Here is a 5,606-nt window from a genome sequence, read left to right as displayed (position 1 = left end):
AAAGATCTCAGGCTTTATAATCGAATGGGTCTGGGTTTAAATACAAACTCTTATCCCTGGGCCCTTGGTTTCTCTGGGTTCTGTAAAACATAAATCTGTAAGAAAGATCATGATACCCAACAGGCAGCATTGTTGGAAGAATTAGAAGTAACATCGATGAAGTGCCTGGCTCGGTGAAGAGTACCATTACTATTGAATTTACCATTCACATTAGGGGGGATTAATAACCACAGAAAAGACTACATCTATTCCAAGTCACATGGGAAGTTTAACACCGGAATCCTCCTTAGGCAGCAGCTCCAGGCTTTGGACTACTCTCCAGAAACTGCTAAATATGAGCGCAACTCTTCAGAGCAGAACAGACCTGGGTCTATTTGCCGGTTCCAAGTTGCAGGTGCAATAGGGTAGCAGCAGTGGGTCTTCTTGTTTTCTTCACTATCATTGCAAAGAACTTAACCAGCAATTGGTGAGGGGAGGATATTCTGGGGGGTCTGGAGCCCCATGAGGAGGGCTGCCAGATTAAGTATGGGATGCCCAGTTACATTTGAATTTCAGATAAACAAATAATTTCACAATGCGAATATATCCTAAACAGGACAGTACAGCTTAAATGCAGCCTACTTGTATTACAAAATTATTTGTTGCTTATCTGAAATTCAAATGTTACTGCGGGTCCTGGTCTTTTATTTGTTAAATCTGGCAGCCCTATCCATGAGGGGAGACACCCGAAGGAGAATTCTTGCATTTATTTGGTAAAATACTGCTAAGGCCCTCAGAGCTAGTCTTTGAGAAGCCCCCGTGCCCAGACACTGCAGGACAAATGCCGAGGACGACTGGAGGTAAAGGTGAAATGGAGGTCAGGGGGGGCACGGCTGTGCACAATGAACCCCGCAGATGAAGCTACTCCCCGTGCTACGCCACCCACCTTTCCCTTTTCTTCCCCCCGCCAGCAGGTGCCTTGAAGCGTGGCCGGAGAGGCGGGATGGTTACACAGGTGTTTCTCCCCTTGCTTTTGCAGCGCTGTTTCCCAGTGAGCATGCGCCAATCATGCTGGCCTTTAAAAGCTCAGGTTGGGCACACCCCCCTCACCACCACCGAGGAGGGGTTTTCGTGTTGGTGGGCTGTTCGCTGCTGTTTGGGCGAAGCACCTTTCTGCCCTCTTTGTAGGCTCAAAGACTTGTATTCAGATGGTGGTGGGGGTGGAGGGGAGAGCTGCAGAAAGGGGACGGGGTGGTATCTGCTTTCTTTCCTTTTTTTTTTCTCGTGAGAACTTTCAGTCCTTCCTCCAGGTCTTGGAAGACCATTGCCCCGAAAGGGTGCTTCTCTTTTCACTTTGGCTTCTCTGTGGAATTTTCTCACTTCCTCCGTTTGCTCTAGTTCTGAACAAGGTAGTGCTCTCAGCATTGGGGGACTGCACGATTGAGCTGCCTTTCCCTGTCAGACTTTGCCCGACCCCCAGCCAGGCACGAGGGAAGGCTACAGGAGCTCCTTCCCCATCCCCCATAGACAGGCGGGCTGTCTGTGTTCACCACGTCCTTTCGTAGGAGCTGTGCTGCTTCGGAGACCTAAGTGAGCTGCCCTGGTAATTTCTGATGCTCCCGCAATGAGAAGGGAAGGTCAGGTTCTGTTTTCTAAGAGTTGAACACAGAAACTGGTCGGTTGTGCTGGCCTCCAGCTTAGAAGAAACTTGTGGCATGGCCTGGCTGCTCCTTGCACGGAAAGTTTGTTTCCAGCTACACGTGTCTTCATGGAGCTCTGCTCTCCGTACCGGGGATCCTCAAAGCAGTGGCATAGGCATGGAGCCAAGCAGGTCTTTCTAGGGCATTCTCTTCTCAGGGCTAGGGTTTCCCAAACATGGAGCAAGCAAGAGCTCCAGCTGAATTGTGACTAACCACACTGCTTTAGGGGCTCAGCTGTGCTGAAGGCTTGGTCAGATAAAATGCCAGGCTGATCCTAATGAATTACTAGGATCCATCCTTATACAAAAGTAATCAATGGCCAAGTACCCACTGAGTAAAGAGAAGCAGGATAAACTATACTTGACCACTGTTTTAGGGAGAGGGAAGGCAAAGGGTTGAGCACCTTTGAGCAGGGAGCATGTTATTTCATTACTTTATTCAATGAAGATAGTAAGCTCTAAAATCCAGATAGTCTGTAAAGTAGTAAAAGGGTCAAACTTGGCTTTATTGTAGGTCTTCTAAGTTCCACATAAGCTTTCATGACTCGGGAAACCACGGAATGGCGCGTCTATCCAGAAACACAGAAACAAGCATTTGGGGGTAGGCACCTGCTAGGCGCACTTACAGGCTGCTTCCATGCACACTCACCAGATCTCAAGAGCGAACTCTTCAACTTGCTTATCCTTACGGCCCTCCTCTGCCTTGTCTTCAATCCTAAAATCTCTGGCCCTCACTCCTCTATAACCAAGTTCCTAAAATCGTGGCTTTTCCTAGCATCTGGTAGCTCTGCTGGAGTCAGTAAAGAGTGCCCCCCCCCCCTTTGCAGGGGTACTGCAGCTCCCCAGCCATGCTTTCAGTAGGAGGGCCTCAAAGTGCATTCGTCTTCAGCTGTGACCCTGGGCAATTGCACACGCCTACTTAAAACAGTGAAGCAGTTCACCGTCTATAGTCTTGTGGGGAACTCTGCTCAATCTGTTTGAGAAATGGTAGTTCAGGAATCTAAAGCCTCAAGACAAAGGAGCATAACTTGGAGGGGGGTTAAGTCCTTTCAGTGGTCCTGATAGCTAGTGTCAGAATGCTTGGAAGAAAGTTGATTTTCCCTCTTGGACTCTGCCTCCCCACTTTGCACGGACTCGTTTCCAGAGCTCCTGACCAAAAGCTCTCCCCCCATCCAGTGATTTATTTCTGCCAAGCAGAATTAGGGTGACCAGCTGGTAAAACTATTTGAGAAGGACTGAATTGATTCTCCTGACCTGAGGTGTTAGAAGACTTATAACAAGTTTATAGACCTCTATGGAAACCAGTCACTTTTTTCTTATCACCCGTAGAAAGGTTTTAAGGTGAACAGATGATTGTATGGAGGTGGTTATTTAGCGAATAAGGGACATCTGGGTTGTAGTCACAGCAAGTAAGCCTCTTTAGCTGGTGGAGGGGGGAGGAAAACTTAAAAGGATTTTTGGAGAAAGTATTTAGGTTGACTTCTTGCATAGTTACCTAGAACTAAACACTCAGAGCTCTTGAATATTGTTACTTAAACTGTAGAAAGATGCCCAGGGAAGCTTCTAATCACATAGAATGACTACAGATTTCAACCCCCCCCCAACTGGTGCTGAGTAGAGCTTCCCGGGAGTGTGTCAAATGATTCTGCAATCTTGATTTTTGGTGTAAATACATCGGCTCTTGATTACATTAGACTGGAGAAAAATCTCTGGATAAGCCAGTTACAGAAGTGGTGAACTTGTAATTGGGTCTTGGAGGCCGGGTAGAACTCACCTGGGCACAGATCAGGTGGGAATTAAGAGAATATGGTTTGAAGCATGAGACTGAAGTATGGGGACGACTTGACATCGCCTTTAAAGGCGAAAGACTCGTATTACCTGAAACTGGGGTATTGGCAGCCGTTCTTGCGAGCTTCATGCTGTCTTCACCTCCTGGTGATAAAATGCTTTCATCTGTCTTTAGAACCCGGGCTCCACTTTGCTTTCCTCATACGTAATTGGATCCAGCCTGGAAGCTAGTCCTCTTACCCCGAAGGCGCTCTGAACTCGAAAACCTGTGCCTCAGGGCAGGTGCTTGCCTTGGGTTGTGAAGCTTTCTGATGCTTCTCCCTGGCATCCTCCCATTTCTGGCATCAAGATCCAATGTGGCTACATCAGCCTTCCTGTGGTCGCTGAAGGCTAGGGATAGAGGTGTGGGCTTTGAGGTTGGATCTCCGTGTAACTCCAAGTATGTGACTCCAGGTGATTGCAGATTTCTCTGTAAAATGAGAAAACCGTTTTGCGGCTTGTGTCGAATGGAGGTGAAGCAACCATGTGTGTCTGGTACACCTGTTGTACCTGGTCCTATTAAGCTGAGCTCTGCAATGAAAAGGAATGCCTTGCCTTCTTGCCACTTTGCATCAGTAGATTCTCAGAATTGGTGTTGGTTTAGTGACTTTGAACTTCGAATACAGAATCGGGTGTCATCAGAACTAAATACTTAAAGGTAGTCTCTAGAGCTTGTGTTGTAATGCTGCCTAGAGAAGGCCTATGTATGGAAAAACTGGAGATCTAGAAGACGTGTGTTGCAGCACTGAGCATAAAGAGCCTAGCAACAGTTTCAAACAAAATAGGCAAAGTGCTTCCATGATCCAGAACCCTGGCAGGCCACCCCCGTTCGTGCCTGCCTGCCCAAGCTTCCCTCCTGAGCTGATGTTGGGCGAGCAACTCCAACCTTAGCTGCTATTTAGCTGACGGTTGAGTGGCAGGCCCACTGAGGTTTGAAGGACAAGTTCAATTCCAGCTTTCGTGTTTCACTAGCTATAGCAATAAAAGATAACATGAAGACCTAGCCCCAACGTTCTCATGTGGCTTAGGGCCTCTCTTTGTTGAAATACCTCTAAGAAATTCAACTATAATGCAATGTTTCAGCTGACCCCAAATACAGTGAGGTCATCAATTCAAAGATGTCTAAATTTGAGGTCCAAGCTCAAGTGTCTTCTACCCTTTCCTTCCTCGTTCCATTGGATGAGCAGGGGTCGGATCATGTGGTTATGCTAGAGAATCTCTGGGAACCCTTTCTCTAGAAGGTTGAACACCATGTACTTGTGCTCTATCCTACACATAGCCATGCACAGAGAATGCAGGTAGCAGGTCATCATCCAATGTCCTGTAACAGTCTTGTTCCTCTTGAAGTCCTAGCTATGGCCAGTGCTACTGGGCTGCGGTATTTCTCACTGCTATAGCTTCGTCTCTTGGGAGACCTAGGAAAATCCTTCCTAACTAAAAAGGGTATTCTTAGTAGGGAGGGTGCTTCCCCAGTGTTCAAAGTGAGCAGCAGTTCATACTGAACTCAGTCCATCTGGTTTCAGGCATTAAAAACCAGCCACGTTACTCAGGGCTTGGTGACCTAACCCACTGTCTCTGAATTTTTTAAAATCTATCTATAACCAATCCTGACTCTTGTGGATGAGTTGCCCTTCCTCCTAAATGAAGAGGTCTACAAAGTTCTGAGTAGCGGGGACTTCTGGTTTTGGGTCCATCGTGTAAGGCTTAAAAGCGGTTCCTCCCATGCATATGACCAAGAAAACCAGCTCTCCTTTGGTCTCTGAGGGAATTAGGGTGACAGGCAAACAGCTTCCAAAATTGAAGAGCGGCAAATACAGAGAACTAACCAGAGCAGAAACTCTGCAGAAACCTTCCCAGGACCTAGTATCTGTGTAGGAAACCTTCAACTGTGGCTGGCTGCTGGAGGCTCCGTGTGGACAAGGCTGAGAATTTCACCATTTTGAAATCTACCAGTACCTCCTATGAACAAGGCCTGCCCTCAAGAGAAAGAAGTTATTTTACCAGGGCCTAGCCAACTAGGGAAAGGAAATCCAAACTCCAGCCCCCTCTCTACTAGTCTCCCACGTGCTAGCCTCCCCCAAGGGAGAGTATGTGCTGGGGA

The sequence above is a fragment of the Ursus americanus genome, chromosome 12 (assembly GCF_024610735.1).
Source record: "Ursus americanus isolate L20-20 chromosome 12, mUrsAme1.1.p, whole genome shotgun sequence".
NCBI lineage: Eukaryota > Metazoa > Chordata > Mammalia > Carnivora > Ursidae > Ursus > Ursus americanus.
This window is presented reverse-complemented; position numbering follows the sequence as displayed.